Source organism: Athene noctua, chromosome 1, assembly GCF_965140245.1.
Source record: "Athene noctua chromosome 1, bAthNoc1.hap1.1, whole genome shotgun sequence".
In the NCBI taxonomy this organism is placed as follows: Eukaryota; Metazoa; Chordata; class Aves; order Strigiformes; family Strigidae; genus Athene; species Athene noctua.
In genome coordinates, this window is record NC_134037.1 from 165871400 (window position 1) to 165890986 (window position 19587).

Consider the following 19587-nt stretch of genomic DNA (forward strand, 5'->3'; position numbering starts at 1 on the left):
TTTTACATAGAACAGAAAAATAATTTAGAAATTCTGTCTTCAAAGTTATAGGCTTCAGATGGTAGCCTCAGGCAATGGGATGGATACCTCCTAAATACTAGATTGACCAGTGATTCCACCCTGACAACCTGATTTAATAGTTTCTGTTTACTCTGGGGTTTGGATTAATTGATCCAACACATTAGGAAGAACATCCCCCTAAGGTTGCCTCCATTTTTAGCTTATCAAACATTGTTCTGCCTTCATGGACCATCTTTCAGACATACTCTCCTCACCCCTTCAATGCTTTGCACAGGACCTGTACATCCCAATTTATTCTAGCACTGTGTTATGTTAAGACATTTTTAGCATCAGCATCAGTAATGATAGCTCCAAGGACAGCATGATTTAAAGACTGCTTTTGAGCATGAAAAGATTGCACAAATTAAGTTTCATGATTCTCAGAAAAACAGTGAAGAGTCTTCTTTATTATATACAGAACTAGTTTTCAGCAGTTGACTAAATAGAACTGACAAAAAAAGGAGTCTTTAATTGCTCATGTTTTGCAAAAATCTTACTCGTGCACTACTTAACATCTTTTAAACATGTACACTATAAAGTTGAATGAAATCCCAATCTATTCTGCCCCAAGCTGTCTTTCTCCACCTTGCTTTCCTCTTTTCTATCTCACTTGTTCTTACTTCTGAAAACATGTCTGAGAGGCTTTGCTCTCAGTACATCCATTTATTTACAAAACTCATTCCAATTCTTCCTAGCTTGTTAAAGTAATGCAAAAAATCTATTTGTAATGGCCTCTGAGCTCTAGTGATGGCCATATTTGTTCCATTCATACTGTGCCACGTTAAATGCCACCACAATTGAGCACATGCTTGCCTGTGGAATGAGCAAAAGATTAGGAACTGACATTGACAAAAAATTTCCTGTACGAAATTGGCTTGATACATCCTAGATATGTACTTTACATACTGACTTCTTCTCTAAGTACTTTTCTGTTGATCAGATCTTCTCTGCCAGAATCTATATTCTTTCCAGATCAAAAATCTGTTTGAAAAATTGGAAGTTATCAAAATTCCCACAAGATGCTATTGGTAAACTGTGAAGCCACAAGCAGCTTGTGGATTCACAAAGACTTTACAACTCATTTGACATCAGAGGATGTGCTGGTTTTGGCTGGGGTAGAATTAATTTTCTTCATAGTAGCTAGTATGGGGATATGTTTGGATTTCTGCTGAAAACAGTGTTGATTGATAGTACAGAGATGTTTTTATTATTGCTGAACAGTGCTTACACAGAGTCAAGACCTTTTCTGCTTCTCATATCACCCCACCAGCAAGCAGGCTGGGGGTGCACAAGAAGCTGTGAGAGGGCACAGCTGGGATAGCTGACCCCAACTGACCAAAGGGATATCCCAGGCCGTATAATGTCATGTTCAACATATAAAGCTGGGGAAGAAGCAGGAAGGGGGAGATGTTTGGTGACGGCATTTGTAAGTAACCGTTACGCATGATGGAGCCCCATTTCTCTGGAGATGGCTGAGCACCTGCCTGCCCATGGGAAGTGGTGAATGAATGCCTTGTTTTGTTTTGCTTGCACATGCAGCTTTTGCTTTACCTATTAAACTGTCTTTATCTCAACCCACCAGTTTTCTCACTTTTACTCTCCTGATTCTCTCCCCCATTCCACCCAGAGGGACTGAGCAAGTGGCTGGGTGTTGCTTAGCTGACAGCTGGGACTAAACCATGACAGAGGGCATCACAAATTCCAGAACATCTGTAATGGGAGGCAATTTCTTTTTCTCCCTTAAGAGTTGAGGAGGAGAGATGGTCATGATTTGCTTAAGGAAAATGAAAAGGAGAAACTCAGAAAACTTCTGGGTTTACTTCTCTTGTATTTGCAAAATGAAGATGTCTTAGAAAAAAAGTGTTTCTCATTCTAGGTAAAATCAAAATGGAATTTAAAATTACAGAAAGAAATCAGAATTAAAAAAAACTTTTCTGTTTCAGGAGACTGAAAAAAAGATTCCTGTCAGTTTATTCTCCCTTCCAAATGTATCTAGTTGTGTTTCAAGGAAAAGAAAGGGAGGATTCACTTCCATACAGTCTGCAAGTGCCCTCACATCAAAAGAAAGCAGAACAGCTATATAGGATAGACACGTGATGAAACAACTCTCAGGATCGGTTGCAATTTAAATAGTTCCTCTACCTAAATCTAGACATCCTGTCTATCTCAGGCAACACTTTCAGAGAGAAAATGGAAAGACAGAATTAGGGAGATAGAAATAAATTGACACGGATAAGAAAATGTGAGATGTAAAATAAGCTGATGGAGAAATTGCAGTTATATCCTTTTTTGTTATGTGAAGCAAAATGCTTGGTTTTACCAGAGGATAGCTTCCTCAAACACTTTTATGTTATGTATGATACCAAATTTGTTCCACTGCATTCTTCATCTATAAAACAAGTTACATAAACAGGATGTGCTTGTACTGGCAATGACTTCTATTGGCAAGGTAAAAATATGTCCTTGTTGAAATAAATTACAAAACTTCCAATAAATTTAAAAGGACAGGTCTTCATTCAAAGTCTTACTGTTTCTCAGTATTCAGTTGTAGTTAAGCTAATGGCTTGATCCTGCAAATTTTTATTTGGATGATTGAGTATGTTCGCTGCGAGATCTCTCACAACTAAGCAACAGTCCCATTTGTAGTGTTCGGAAAGAAGCAGGTAAATGGCAACTTGGGGCAACATTACTGTGGTAGCAGACCATCCTACTCCTTTGTATTACTTGTGAGCTCTGAAACCATAGTGCACTGACTGACATTTGACCTGGAAGAGTGCTCTAATCCAAAGGGCAACCCCCAGAGGGATCTTGTGTAAAAACATTACTGTGTTCACAAAATGCAATGGAGGAGAGAAATCTTTGCATACATTCACAGCTTTCAATTTTGTCTCCAGGACTGAGAGTCAATTGGGATCTTTGCCAAGTGGCCAACCAAAGGCAAAATTCAAGATTCCTGTGAAATTTATGGATGGTCCACACCCTGGAAAAGGCTGGCTACTGTTTAATTGGGCCATGTTATAATAGATATAGCTCATTAATTATTGCTGTCTACAGTGCACTGACCTTTTACTTTTATGTAACACAGACACTTTTGGTTTGTTTTCCTTCTTCCAGCTCTGTGGTGAATCATCTTTTTTATTCACAAGATACATCTAAGGTAAAATTTACGGCTCTCACAGTTTATCAGTAAATTAAACTTAAATCAGTCTTGACTCCAGGTACCTGTTATTAATTTCTGCACATTTTTAAAGGACTAGAATCAGAACAGAGATTCCAAATGTAAAAAAAAAAAAAAACAAACAAAAAAAACAAAACATAATGATGAAGATATCAGATGCATTAAAGAGTTTACACAAGGTCTAATTTTCTTCCACAGTTGTTTTATCTACTGGTGACTACACTGTATGTTACTGAATTAAATTCAGTTAATGGAAAGAAAATAATTTATTGCCAAGTATAAATCTCTCTTAGAATTCAAGAAATTGAAACTCTACCTTTAAGAGGTGAAAAGATTTCTTTACATTACTTTAAAGAGACCTGTGCTCTAGACTTCTGACCATTCTGGTTGCCTTCCACTGGAGGATTTCCAGCTTCTCCACATACATCTCCACAGCTGTATTCCAGATGTGACCACCAGCCAGAGGAGGATACTAACTTCCCTCATTCTGCTGGCCACGATCCTCCTAACGTAACTTAACATTTGATTTTCTGTATTCACAGTGGAAGTTCAATTTGAAGTTCAAGGACTTGTTGTTAGGAAAGAATGCATTTTGTTATGTCCACTTCATTAAATACTCCATGGTAAAAAAGTTATATAATGTAACCTTTTTCATACTTCCTTTTCACTAATTTATGAAATTTATTTTTTCATGGTTGAGATGATTTAGAAACATAATTATTTGTAATGGTAGTGCCACACTGGCACAGAGCTACTGTTGTCTACCATAATGCTGCTTTAACAGATCCTCTGCAAATACTGAACAAAAAATAGCGTCCATAGAAGAATTTGCTCGAACTTCAGGATTCTGTTTCATAGTACTAATCTTTCTGTCTAAATTACTTTGGACCTCTAACAGGACTATTCTGCTGTGGGCTTGGGACAGCTAACATGAAACTGGGAAAACAGTAATTTCCACATCTGGAAGAGTAACTCAGCAACATAGTCATTTGATAGTCATTGCTGTATACAACACAGCTGTATTGCACTTCCCTGTTATTGACTTCTTATTTTTCCCTAATATCCAACCCGAAACTCCCAAGGTGCAACTTGTGGCCCTTGTTCCTTGCTAGAGGCAGTTTTTCTTTGTCATCTTTGTAACTACATTTAAAGCTGTAGATTGCTATTAGATGACCCCTTAGCTTCAGAAAGCTCTCCAAATGAGCTCTAACAAGTGCTCAGCAGAGGGGAATAGTCATTTCCCTCGATTTGCTGGCTGCTCCTGTTCATACAGTAAGGATGCAGCTGGTCCTCTTTGCTGCCAGGGCATTCTGTGGCTTCATGTCCAGCTTGCTGCTCACTCTACCTCCAGGGCCTTTGCCTCAGAGATGTTGCCCAGCCAGGCAGTTCCCAGCCTGTGCCCTGCCAGGAGGTTGGTCCATTGCAGGGGCAGGAATTTGCATTTGTCCTTTTTGAATTTCATAAGGTTTCTGCTGACCCATCCCTGTAGCCTGTCTCTGTCCCTTTGCATAGCAGCCCTGCCCTTGAGTATATTGATGACAGTTTAGTGTCATTTGCAGACAGGATGAGAGTGCACTCCAGGTCACTGATAAAAATGTTTAACTGGACAGGTCCCAGCACAGACTCCTGTGGTACTCCATTTTTTACTAGTCTTCAATCAGAGTACAAACCATTAATTAACTATGACTGCTTGAGCCCAGCCTTCCAACCCGTTGCAACCCATGCAGTTGTGTATGCATCCAGACCCCAATGTCCTGACATTTACAAGATTTTTTCAAGCATTGCTGAAAACCTTGATAAAGTTGAAGGTAAATGATGTTTGATACTCTCTCCTCACCTACAAATCTATTCATTTTATCATGAAAGGCAATCAGATTGGCCACAAAAGATTGGACTGAACAGGTGTCAATCCATGCTGCACATGCTCAATCACCTTCTTCTCACTTCTTGTGTCCAGATATGTGTTTATGTAATTTAATGGACTTAGACCCTATTACATTAGCTTTAAAATAAGCTCTTTTGTTTTAGACACAAAGTTTATAGTGCCAGTTCATCAGTCATTTGTACCACTAGGAGTTCACTGACTTCAGTGAAGTTACTCTTCCTTTATGAAAAAATTTTAATAACAGAGTAGTGCAGCACTGGTCCATGTTGCCCAAGAAGGTTATGAAATCCTAACATTCAATTATCCGCCATTTACAGATTTATTCCTTTGGAAAAGTGTCCTTAGGGTTCTTTGTGATAAGCACAATAAAAATAATTTCAGTTTTCTTATAAGTCTGTAAAATTCCCTTTTATGGCATAGAAAATCTCAATGTTCAAGAATCATTTTGTAGAAAAGTCATTTGCAATTATAATTTATCCCCATATTGCCGTACAAGATTGCACTTACGAAGACAAATAGAACAGAATGAACTATAAATTTCCCTCCTTGTTATGAATGATCAGGATCCTGCAAAGGCATTATGCCTAATATAAGTATGTGAAATATGGTCTTCCACTAGTGAATTTAAGTAAGTTGGGTTTAATAAAAAGTGAACAGAAAAACTCTTTGTGATCATGGAAGATCTCAAGTCTTGCCGAGAGAGAGAAAATGGTCAAGATGGAGAAAAAAATGAGTAATAGTACTTCTGGAGAGGTATTGGTGACCACCTTGAGTCCTGAATGGATCAGAAGCAAGCCATACAAAGACAAACATATTTCATACTTGTTTATATTTCTGCCTTTCTTCTCCTTTTACTTCCCCAAACTAAGGGAAATAAAACATTCTACAAGAGCATTTACATTTACAAAGAGTAATTATAGCATTTAAAATATTTTTAAATTGAGGCAATTGCTTTGTATGACCTGCTGCTAACTGTGATTCTACTCATGTTTTGCTAATTTTTTTTCCTCAAAATATTTTGTTACTCCATTATGGGGTTTTTTTTGGTTCAACAAACATGTCAAAAATTTGAAGCAGTGTTATAAATATTGCAGCCTGCAGTCTGTTAAAATTAAGGTAACATTTTGTACTGCTGGATTTTAAATTTCTTCTGTACTATATTATTTCCTATTACTAGTGTTCCATCCCCGGTTTCATCACACCATTTTGAAAGCTCTGTTCACCTAAAAAGGTGACTTAGATGCTGTACTGTCAGCTTTACCACAGATTTTTGCTTTTAGGTAATGAAGTCAACATTTGCAGTGCCAGTTCTCTAGTTGTTTGTACTGCTACAACTCCACTGGCTGCAGGGAAGTAATTCCTGATTTACAGAACTGTAAATAAGAGAATCATCTTACGCACTACAGTGTTACTCAATTGATCGACTGAGGTTTCTTGTGCAATGAAACAACCCAGAGCACAACACTGCAGAACTCAGGAGAAATGTTATATGAACATTTATGCATACTCTGTTATGGCTTTACTTCTCAAGGTGAGACTCTTCTATAGCCGCTTGGCCAATCAATCACTGGGCTGGAATGTTATCATAATTGATACAAATACACATCATATTACTCAGATTGTGCAATGGAACTAGACCACCGGTACAACACTTTGTTTATTCAGCGTTATAAAGCTAATGATTAATACAGCAGCTTATCTCACCATTGTTACGTAAGTAAGAATAGTGAAATGTTACTTTATCCCATTTTTATTTGAAAATAGTGAGTGATGAGTCATTCCCATCCCTTTCCTTTCCAAAGGATATTCTGGCAATGTTCCTTTCAAGAAGAACCCTCTGATGTTCACGTACAACAATTTTACAAATTTTTCCTTTGAACATTCTACAAATGTTTTCAAAACAGACTTCAGAAACATAACCTTTTCCTTACACATGTTTTAAAGATATCTTAGAGTGAGATATCCACATATTCTAGCTGAAAAAACTGGATTTTTTTCTTCATAGTTGTAAAAGAAACAACAATTACCCCTTCTATACATACATGGCACAGTTTTGTCACTGACAAAAGCATTTGACTCTCCTATCTCTTCCAAATATCCTGTCTGAAGACTGAGCTGCTGTACAATTCTATCTTCACTGAAACTTATGCAAGGGAGATTTGCTACCTATATCAGGGAAGCCAGGATTTCATCATTAGACAGACAATAAGAATAAATCACGGAGAATTTAAAGAATACAAAAGGCTGCAGAACCTTATGTAACGTAGGATGATAGGAGGCTTTATGCTCCCTCCCAACCCCTCCGGCTTTCATATACCTGCAGATGCATTAAGTGATGCAAGAGAGCATGCCATGACCTTTAAGTTTGCCACATGCCATTTTTTTCTCTTCCCCGGCCTTAGACATCATTAACCTTGGGCCTCAAGAAAGTTATTTATTTTCTTCTTATTTTCTGCTATGTCCAGTGCAATTGTACTGTAGCAGCTTTTTTTTTTGTGGAAAAAGAATCATCTCACACTTGTTTTTGTAAATGATCAAAACATAAGAAAACAGAAAATTAGTACTTATAACAGGGTAGCTTCCAGGTATTGCAGCAGATAAGCAGGACAGAATTATCATCCACATTGTATATATACACAGTCTGTCACAGAATCTTCTTCAGAGAGTTTAAATGGACAATTTAAACGGACAAGACAGAGAAAGAAATAGAGAGAAAACTGAATTACACAAAAGACAACGTGTCCAAGGTCACACCACAACTGTCTAAATTCACTGTGTTGACACGGTGGAGCTGCTACTGGCAGCGCTACTGAAAGTTCCCATATATTTTAAGATTTAGCCTATAGCTCTATCCGTGGGACCATGCTGCTAATCAACTTTCAAATTCATTGGAAGTAGCAACACAGGGTTGCTTAGTTAGTGGTAGAGAAGATAGGAGGTCTCCTGCAATTTAAGTATTATTATTCCAGTCTGACAAGTTACAAAGCAAGAGAAACAGTGAGCAGCTAGATGTTAAAATGTTACGGTACAGTATTAACCTTCTCAGTACTCAGATTTACAAATTATTTCAAGCAATAAGAAGTCTCCTGGAGATGTTGTCAATATTAACAAAGTCTCAGGGGCCTTCTTATTCCTTATTACACCTCCATATACAACTGCTGAAGAAAGGTGTAAAAGAATGGAAAGGGTAAGAGTAAAGGAAAAGCAGCAGAAATATTTCTATCTCCAATATCTGTGAAAACAGTGGAACATGCAAGTATCTCAATATGCTGCATGAAGGCAAGCTGCAGGAATGTGTAGAATAGTTTATTGTTCTATTAATATAATCATCAAATGAAAGATTCCAAGTGCTGAACAAACCAGTTTTAGATGGAATATAATTTCTAGCAAAATACTGTTGCAAAACCATGTTGAAATATCCACAATAATATGATATCAGATTGAGAGCAATTAAACAGGAGAGGAACTAGAAATTCTTTGCTACAACAATAAAAGAAGTTACTTCAAAATGATTGCTTGCAACATATTCTACTGTTTATCTAAAGAAGAGATAGAAGTCTGGATTATAAAACACAATTTATTACCTGAAGTCTATAAGAGGAAACAAAATTGTCACCCCTGTGATTTTAGATAACACCATGCAATACACACATGGGAAGCATTAACAGATTGAGAAAGGGAAAATAATTTTATCTGTTGTCTAGAAAAACTGCTGCAAACATAAAGATTCATGTATATAACAGCTTTATATACGTTTTATATAACAATAGCTTTAAGAATAGGTTTTCCTGTTACAGATCAACAAAATGAGCAGGGAGGGAAAACCCTTCATTTTATGGAAGGTAATAGATAAGGTTCCTGTATGTGTGCTGGCTTAAGATGAAGAATCCAAGCTCTTAATGAGGGGAGTGTCCTGCCTGATACAAATAATTTCTAATAAATGTTGCATATGCTTTGGAATACCCAAATCATAAATATTATCATTTCAGTTTCTGAAGAAGCTTCAACAATCTCATCTCTATCTGAGTTCAAATCTACCATCTTTCTTTTCCACATACGACAACGTGAAATGCAACTTCACATGAGAAGAAAAAGTAATATATTAGAAAAGGAATTTATGTTCATAATTATTTGTGTTTCTCTAGGCTACAGAAACTGCAGATTAAGCCAACTTCTGAATATGATTTTCAGAATGAATTAGAACTCAAAAATATCTTTTCACATAAAAAACTATAACTTTAAATAGGAGATAATCCAGGAGCTCCAGTCAATGGCAGTTGTTTCCTAAAGACATGTCCTTTCTCCTTGGGAGAACAGCAGCCTTGAATGAAGAAATCCAAAGACTCTGAGAATGCCGTGCAAATGTAGAGGTAACCATTTCAACAACATATTAGAGTAAGGTATTGGAAAATTACTAGTGAAAAGGAGTTCATTTCAACATAATAATGCTGAGAATATGGATTTAAAAATAAAGACCAGCAATAAATAAAACAGGGCTGGCAATCTAATGTGCCTCCTGTAAAACATATTGTCTTTTTTGATACCTACTCTTTCACCATAACCCACGAAATGAGGCATTTTGAGTTTTAGATGGTTATCTTCCCCTTTGGAACTATGGAGTAGTACTAGGGTACTCCATCCATTGACCTTTATATGTCTGGTCATTAGTTTCTTGCTGATACTCCTAAAATATGTTTGATGAGGGAGCCACACATTCTAAAGTTCTTATCATGTAAGTCCACTGTGTGCAACAACTGTGTGGTTTTGATTCCTTTCCTTCATCTTCCCTTCCCCACCTTCCTCTCTCTCAGGAGAAATGACTTTTCAGATGGGTTCAGATAGATCTATGCCCATATGTCCATGTTTTCATCAGGCTGGAGCAGAATCAGGTACAGTTTGGGGGATGTCTATCCATGTTAAGTGAAGTACCATGTTAAAAACAATCTGCCGTCCCTTTCAATAGAGCTTATTCCCTAGCTATAAAGATAAACTATCATGGCTACATAATTTATGACTTGGGTCTGGCTTGCAGTCTATTCAGACCATGAACAGAAAAGCACACCTTTGAACTCACCCTCAGAGACCCGCCCTTAGGTGCAGCTATACTCTGTCTCTCCTATCCTAATCTGTTAACATATTTCACATAAATGTAATGGTTTAGGACATGGCGTGTTGGAAAATAATGTAATGTAGAAGCATGCATGTAAATACTAGAAACGAGAGGTTCTGGTTTCAAAACCTGACAGTGACATTCAGTGCAGATCTCTTTAGCATGTCAACCAGTTTCAGTACAAAAGGAAAGCAGAAACTCTGTCAAAGGAGTGTTTTGAAAAAAAATCTCTGTAGATGGTAGAAGGCACAGCGCCCAAGTTCAGGCTAATACAAAGTACAGAGCTTCTCAGTAGCTCAAGAATTTACAACAGGAGTGAATTTAGTCCATCTAGAGGTATGTAAATACTAGGAATTGTCAAATTCTTACTCTTAATTTGTACTTCTTAGAATGTGAAGAGGTTTGTCACCTGTCAGTGTGAAAAACAAGGTACTTCCAACAACAACTATGATTTTGAGTATCTCAAAATCTTTAATTAAAGCCACACAGAATAAATTTAACTACAGTAAGTTTTGTGTATGGCATAATATCCTCTACTATTTGTATTACTGTTCCATTAAATGTCATTCCAAGACCATAATATTATTCCTACCATCCATAAAACAATGCCACTAGATGGTGTCCAAAAATTTCTTATGGAGGTATATGTCATCTTCTCAGTAGTGAATACTTAGTGCAGTACATCTCTATTAAGATAAGATCTTAAGCATCACTTGTAAGAAAATATTGATTTTGCTTCTTAATCCTATGACCATATGTAAAAGCCAGATCTTCTAAACAGAAATTAGATCACCTGTTTTCTCTTTATCCTCTTTCTACAACAGCCTAATGACTTGTTTGCACTGTTCCCTACTGCTGTGCACTGTCTTGATTATTTCAATGACTCTTCCAGAATAATCAACACTCCTTTCTTCATCAGTGTACTGGATGATTGGTTTCTTTTTCCAGACTAATTATTTTACATATTTCTATACTACACTGTATTAACCATCTGTTGACCCAATTACCTAAATGATCCAAATCCTCTTCAGTCTGGTTGCTTTCTCATTGTTTGCTTTAATTTCCATTTCAGTAACACCCATAAGCCATAAGGGCTTATTTTCCATTCTACATCGTCTATCAGTAGACCTTAAGACTGCAGTCTAGAAGGTCAGATCCCACGAAAGAATGTTCCGAATCTGATGCACCGGACAATTATTTTTTCAGAGGGTAGAAAAGATGATACTAGCCAATATACAAATGAAACTTATTTCTTACTTGAAAGTTTAGGTCCCAATGTTCATTCATCTGCTCAACCTATTCCTCAGTTTTAAGGATTTTAGAGATATTTTTAAAGTATCTAACTATCACTGCAGACATAAATCATATGCTTCTCAGATTTGTCAAATTTGTCTAACACTACCTAAAAGAAAGAAGGCCAACACACAACTGCCTGCTTATGTCCTCAGATGGTCCTGACAACATGAGTTGCCTTACTGATATCCTACAAGAACTAAACATTGCACTTTCTACAGATGAAAGTGGGTTTCTGAAGTACATTTCATATGGAAATAGCTGTGATACCAACTCAGGATGCTACACTGAACTTCAGTAAGCAGTAGTGGATTTGAGTTTTGCAAGAGAAGATATTAATACAGTTTCTTTCTGAGAAGGAGAGGGATGGAGGAGGGTTTCTAAGAGATGATAAAAAGTCTTTCTCACTGTGATTTTTAAATAAGTGGGAGAAATCAGAAGGGAATGGCATATGCACAAAGAGAGTTAAAAGGCTGGAGGGTTTTTAGGGTGAGGGATTTGCAGTTTGCTCTAATTGCCTGCTTATTCCTTCATTATGGTTGAAGGGTTCTGGTAATTCACCATTATTAAATATTCAAGGACTGGTCCGGAGGAAGCATTCTGCAGGGATTGCTCTCATCACTCCAGTGCCAGTTGAAAATCCTGCTTTGTGCCTGTTCATGTGTGCAAATAAAGCTCTGCCTTTCCCTTTTTATTGACTTCCTTTACTAAAAAGGCTTCAAGCACTGTGGTAAAGTGAGATTATTTAGAAAATTAACACTTGTGCATCTTTCATGGAACTTTCCTCATATTAGCAAGAACGGTGTGTTTACTTTTTGGAAACAGAGAGTAAAAATGTTCATCCCTCTGAGTAGAGATTTTATATGTGCACACTCCCTCCACTCCCACTACGCTTAATAATCTCCCCTACCTGCATTTTCCTCACCTACAGACCCCACAACATGAAAAGTGTGTTCTCTTACTTCCCTGTCAAGGTGGACCGGTATAAATGACATAATCATAAATTATACAGTAGTTTCAAGTAACTTCAAGAACAAATGGTCAGCTATGCTAGGAAAATACTGCATTACTGGAAAGGCTCCATCAATACCAGGACTCTGTCATAATAGGGAGTATTTACACATACAGTAACTGAGCATCCTTTCTCCAAGTCTTCAAAACACAGAGGCACAAAATACCTTCTTCTACTTGGTAGAGACAAACAAACAGCACTTACAAAAACCTGAGAAGAGTGGTTGGCCATCATGTAGTACTCCAGCACAGAAGTTAGTCTCATTTCTAGGTAAGTTTTTCCCCGAGGTCTGAGTTCTACAGTAAGAGTAAGAGAAGGTCCTTCAAATGGTGCAAAGGGATCACAGCTGTTTTATTGTAGAAATTGGTTGTCACCAGCAAGCACCTTCTAAGAAGGCTTGACAGCTACCCTTGAAATTATCAGGACATGATGTTTGCACTTCAATGTTCAACTCTCTACGTAAGCATTCACTTTAGTCTAGCAGTTTCTAATGAGCATATAAAACAATTTCAAATTCAAATATTAAGGGTTGTTACACAGAAAATTACAGAGAAATGGTATTTCCTTTCTCAGGAGAGCCCTACGTATAATCCCATATCAAACTTAATTTGGCAGGAAATAACCCTGGGTTGTGCTGGATTCTGTTCTGCTTAAACTTGGAGAGTCAAAGCAGCTATGGCCCATGTCCTGGATTATGTTGAGATTTGTTTATCAAAAATTGAATTTAATTTATCTCTCACCTGAGGTCAAATCCTGCTTTCATTTATATTCTGATAATCTAAGGCACAATCTGAAGAAAGTGAAGTTGCAAAACCTTGCATTGATCATGCATGAACAAACAAAACCCCCTTAACAACCTGATGATAAATTTCAAAACATGAAATCAGTATGACAAGTGGTAACATAAAATTCTGAGGATTATTCACTCCCTTTGTTTACATTTTGAAAATTTTAGATGCTATGGAAATTCTCTGTGTTGTTACTACAACTCTACTAGAGTTTCACACAGCTTTGGTTTTGAATTTCAGATAGAAAACTTAGATTTGCTCCCTAATCCTAATAAAATAAATAAGATTCTTTCTTCCCGGAACCACTGAATAAGAAAATTCCAAATAGATCTAGGCAAAGATTTTCTGAAAATGATATGTCTACGAAAAAAATATCAACTTAGTAAGACTCAAGATGGTTGAAAATTTGGCTGAAAGTCACCAAAAATTTTCAACTAAGTGAAAAAAGTGTTAAAGGCCAATTTTCAAAAAACTGGTTTAGTAGTTTGATCACTTCAGTACACAGATGATCAAATTCTTCTCTGACTGAAGAAGCTCAAAACACAAAACTTCCCCTCCTTGGAGAGTATCCTGACTAGCAGCCTGTAAGCATATTCGATTTTTTTCTCTACTTTGCATAATTGATTGAATGAAGGTGATAATTCTTTCATATCTTCAATAAACATCCTATCCATTGTTTTTGTTGTTTGGTTTGTTTTTGTGTTTGTTTGGGTTTTTTTTAAGGTGGCTCTTTCTTCACATTTTGTCTTGAAATATTAAAGTGGTAACTGAAGCAGAGTGGTGGAGAGGAAGGGAGTGATTCTCTGGTCTGGTATTTTCAAAGAAAATTTAGGAGAATTTAATGGTTCCAGAATTTGCGCTACTGAACATTAACTTATTTACATAACATGAAAGTGTCAAGAGGAGAGACTGAGAATGCACTTTACCTTCCTCTGAACCTAAATAACCTACAGCTATGTGACTATGGTGTTCCTCCTGAATAGGTAGACAATAGAGGTTTTATTACCTTCTGACAGGGAATGATCTGGACTCATGTCTCCTATGTATTTTATATCCAATCTATTGCATAAACAGGAACCTTTTTTTTCAGTCAAAAATCACAATAAAAACCAGACTCTTTTTTAAAAAAAAAAAAAAAAAAAAAAAGTGAGGCAGACTGGATTAGTCCACCCAATCTCTGATATCAAATGGTAGTGGATCGCCTAATATAGACTGTAAAAACAGGGCAAGCACATATTGATATTAAGGAGAATACTTTCCCATTTTCTAGCAGTCTGAAACTTAGGGACCTCCCGATCTTCTGATGGCATCTTTGTATTTAATAGTCCCTGATGGGATGTTTCCTGTCATGAATTTGTCCCACCATTTTTAAAATCCATGTAAATTTGTAGTATTTCTGACATTCTGTGCAATAAGTTTCTCAGCTTAATTACACAAGGTGTGAGGATGTACATCCCATTGCTCATTCAAATCTACAACCAGATAATGCAATCCGATAGCTTGTTCTTATGGGGGGAAAAGGAGGGAGGAGAGAGAAAGAGAATAACCATTTGCTACCACATCTTCCATGGCACCTGGGATTTTGTAGTCTCCTGTCATAAGACCCCTTAGCTGTCTTATTCCCAGACTGAATTCTTACACTATATAATAATTCCTTATGCACAAACAGATCCATACCAACCAACTCTGTCACCTTTCTCTGAATCTGTTCTGAACCCACTGCCTCTTTCCTGAGGTGGAAGTGAACCAAATTGCACACTGCATTCAGGTACAGCCTGGATTGACATACACATACATTGCAGATTTACAGAACAACATAGTAACTGTTGCTTTGGAGCCTATCCCTTTCTCAGCTCTGATAATGTAGTTCATTTTTGACCTGAAAGAATGCTAAGCTGAGAGCTACCATAACCTCAGATCTGAGAAATAAATGTTAACAATTAGCTCATGACCTGCTACACTGCAGACACTTACACTACTTTGTATTTATATTACTGAGTTTTACCTGGTTTTTTGTTACCTAACTCTCAGAGTCAGCCTTCACCCATGTTACTCAGAAAAACTGCATACTGTCAGCAGCATCTGTCATCTCATTCTTCACACCCTTTCATACTCTTGCTGGTAACTGCCCAAAGAAGACTCTTAAAACCATGAACTGGTTTTTAGACAGGTTTTTATTTGGGTGAGGAACTATCTTCTTCTTCCTCAACAGTTCTGGTTTTTCCTTCGTTGTTTTTGGCACTTCTTATGTCATCTTGGAGTTTCTTGATATCGGAGTGCTTGTGAGTGTCTGGTGCTAGCAATTTGCTAACACTCATTTTGTCTGTTTGTTCCACAGACCTCTTCTTTAGCAATTGATCCTTTATGGTTCTTTTGCTACAGTCTTATCTTCTCTTAGCAGTCCTTTCACACATTCCTAATCTATTGGCCCTCTGCATACTCTGGCAGAAATTTTGTTTCCGTTGTGTCTGTAAGTATATGTATTCTTTTCTCAATACCTTTCAAAGATGCTGCTAAAAATCTTTGGAGCCTGGTATGTTATGTTTCTACACAATAAAAACTGCCAGAGGTTAAAGTATTTCCTATTTTCCTCTTTTGGACATAACATTACATTTCTGAAGGATGCCCTTTTTCTTCTGTTATCCTTCCTTACCCCCTTGTTTGATCATGGCAGCTTTTGATAGTCTTTCCATAGCCTTTTTAATAGATGTAATTGTCTCCAATACGTGGTCTTTCAGCAGTTGCCATGCCACTTGCAGGCTTTGTACTTTCAGCTGACAGTTTTGGTTCCCTTTTTTAAGGCGCTTCCTCATTTTTCTTGAAAGCTAAGGTGCTTTATGGCAGAAAGCTCCCTTTCTACCATAAAGCACATGCAAAGTGAATGCTGGCCTCTGTCACTCCTGCAAGAACACAGGGAAGGGCCACAAGGTCACTGCAAGGGAGCACCTCCATGTCCACATCACTTTGGGCAGTGCTTGTGCATGCTTCAGGCCCAGAGCAAGGCTGATGTTTCCTCTCCTGGGTTTCCCTCCATGAATTAGTTGTTTGTGGCAGTGTGGGCAGCAGGGAAGTCTTGCTGTTCCTGTCCAGGTCTAAGATTTCAGTCTGCTTTGCCTGTTGTTTCACTTACTTTAGTGATGTGAAGTAACACTAAGCTCTTTCTAACATACCAACACAACTTATTCTGTAATACCATCTTTCAAAGGGTTCAGGAAAGGAAGTGTCTCAGTTTACTGTCTGGTACTCCAGTATGTGTCCAACAGATAATTTTCAGAGTTTAATTTCAATAAGAGATAGTGGGAGATGAAAAAAAAAAAAAAAAAAAAGTAAAATTAGAGCTAAGCTTCTTTTTTCTTCCATTTTCAAGTTTGCAGCCAAACCAAGAGAAAACTGTTCCCCTTCCTAATTTCAGCAGTGTTTTCACAGAAACACTAAAAACTTTCCTCATTTCAATGTTTTTCCAGTTGACCATTATTTATTGCTGTAAGTTAGATTTCAGTATATTTGCGTATCTGCATTTAACAGCTTATAAAATGTAAATTAAAAGTTAATTACACTGAAATATAAGGGGAAATATAATTGTTATCTCAACATCAATAGGGTCAAGCAAACATATTTCAATTCTTGAGTTAAACTGTGTGGTGATCAAGCTCTGCATTAAATTATATGGCTTATGCTATCCATAAGGGCAAACTAGAGTGTCATTTATTCCTTCTGCCCTTACTATTTCTGAAAATATATAGTCCTTTGACATATCATAATATCTAATTGCTTTTTCTTCTTCCTTTCTCTGTCTTTTGGCCCTGAAGGCTTACATCAGAACATCAGTTACTTACTACAGCGGGTTATTTTGACTTGGTCTACATCATCTTTACTGCAGATACAGTAGCCTTGGCTAGGACAACTAACTTTGACAGGCAAATTCCAGCTACTTTAGTCACCAACTATTCTGAATTACCAAAGGAAAAGTATTAACAAATTTCTGACACGAAAATACTGCCTCTTGTCACTGTCATGCAATAACTAGAATAAGCAAGTAAGCAAGTGCTCATTTTCTCATTGAGTCCTACCCACCCAAGCTTTGATACTTAGTGTTTCACATACCTACAAGAACTATGAAATTTTAAATGGAAAACTTTTCCAAAGAAAGTTCCAATTCAGTTTAAAACCCTGTGATGTTCTACACTTGCAGAAATGGCATTTGGAGGTTGCATGCACCTAATAGGTAAAAGCTGTATGACAAGGAACCTTTTTTGCTTGAGCCTCCTGTCCTTTACTTACAGCTCTAAAGCCTGAAGCAAATCAAATCCTGAGACATCACAATTCAAATGAATACAATGGCAGCAGAAGAGCTTCCCCAGTGACTTCTTCCCAGTTACAGTGAATACCTCTGTATTTGCTTATTAGCACCATGGATGTCTTCCTTAAAACAATGCTCTCCAGCCTAATTCGAGGACTTGGTCTCACTTTGGGTGAATACCTAAATTAGGAAAAGGAAAGGAAGGCAGATGCTTATTTTTAATAGTATGGGGATATTCTGTCTGTCTTTCACGACTTTTTTCAAATCTCTTTGTCCCTAATTTCAAAAAGGTGTCTCACCCATCCAGCTACAAACTAGAAGTATTTTCATATTATGGGAGAACTTCTCTATCACACCCATGATGAATGTGATAGCAACAAGTTATATCTGTATGTACAGGGTTCCCCAAATGCTGATGCTACTGATAAAGCTGAAACAGTGATAACCTTGGCTGGATATTTCTATGTCATCTATCAACTCCAGGAAGACGTCTGGAAAGAGGCCACAGTTTTTGTGTTTTCATTATTTTGAAAATACACTTTTAGTGTGATATTCATTGGTGATAAGTCCAGATTTGAGTATATAACACTAGTAACTGAATCACTCAGAATTCTTTCTGAACTGATATTCTTTTCAAAAGAAGAAAAATTACATGTTTTTTGAGCAAAAAAGTTCTTGTTTCATTGGCATTACATTTTAAAAAAAATTTAAAACTAGGCAGAGGGTTTTGGGTAGAATCAGCAAGTCAAATCCCTTAGAAACCTTCAAAAATGTTGAACTTCGATTAAAGTTCCCATGTTGCATTGTGGAGATTTCACCTCTTCCATCAGACAATTTGGGAACAAAAGTTAGGTTTTTTAAAAGTTGCTTACTGTTTCAATACTTTGCATAAATCCTTTGGGATGAGAGAATGGTAGCTGTTTCCCAAATCTGTTAATGAATTTCACCTTAAATACATTGTAATCTTTAGAAACAAGGGACTTAACCTAAATTGCTTTTCCATCATTTTGAAAATATGGCAGTATTCCCAACAGCAACATCTACTATTTTTTACTGGTGATAATTTACAGAATTATCACAACTATATAGCAACTATAATAGCATTGTCCTGGTTGAGTTTCCTTCATTTCATACCTCCTTATAGTAATCACAGTAGCCTATACTGATAAGCAACCAGGCTAATTCACAAATGGTGGTCAGGGAGTAACTTTCAGTTTTGAGTACTCCTATTAAAGTATTCCCCTAGGACTTCTACTCACAAAACAAGGTCATTTGGGGCCTGCCCAGTGACAGTGAAAAAGAGTACTTCTAATTAAAGAAACCCAAAACGCTGTTAGTGCTATTTCCAGTTTCTCAGGGACCAATAAGAAAAATATTTTAGCTTCACGTTTTGCGGATTATTATGAAATAAACAAATATTTGTAATTAATGAGGATAGGGAATAATAAATGTTTGGCCTTAATTTCATTCATGTGCATGGTGACATAAGATCATAGAAATTAGGAGTACTGGTGACAGTCTCTCACAGTGAATGGAAACAACCACACTTGGTGGACTTGTGTTGACACAAAGCATCTTTACAGGCTGCTGTAGAAACATTCATTACAATGTACCACACTCATGATTCATTAATATATAACCAGTGTATAGAATTACTCCGTTAAAGACAAATGACTACTGTCAGGGCTTTGTTACAGACTTATCTCTACCGCCAACACTGGTGCACTGAGATAATACTAGCAATGTTGCGTTTGTCTTGAGTAAGGGGGAAAAAAAAATAAATATTCCAAGGAATTAAAGATACTAATTTCAGACAGTGATTTTATTTTCCAGGAGCCGGCACTGTATGTTTCACTAGTGAGTCATTGCAAGTACCAAACGCTAGCGCTTACCTACAAATTTTTAACCTACAGGAAAAGCAATTAAAGTTACCATGTGGATGCAGGCTTTTAACCAGTTTC

General features: G+C 37.0%; 1 protein-coding gene across 2 annotated transcripts in view; it reads right to left on the reverse strand.

The window, feature by feature from the left end:
- The window catches only part of DSCAM (DS cell adhesion molecule), a 477293-nt gene that overhangs the window by 244660 nt on the left and 213046 nt on the right, over window positions 1-19587 (reverse strand). Inside the window, exon 1 of one of the 2 annotated variants that reach the window (XM_074904029.1) lies at window positions 12743-12804. The exons of the other annotated variant lie outside the window; for it this stretch is intronic. The gene's annotated coding sequence lies outside the window, so the exon portion shown is untranslated. Of the gene's footprint in view, window positions 1-12742; window positions 12805-19587 lie in introns of those variants that run through there. 2 annotated transcript variants of the gene reach the window in all.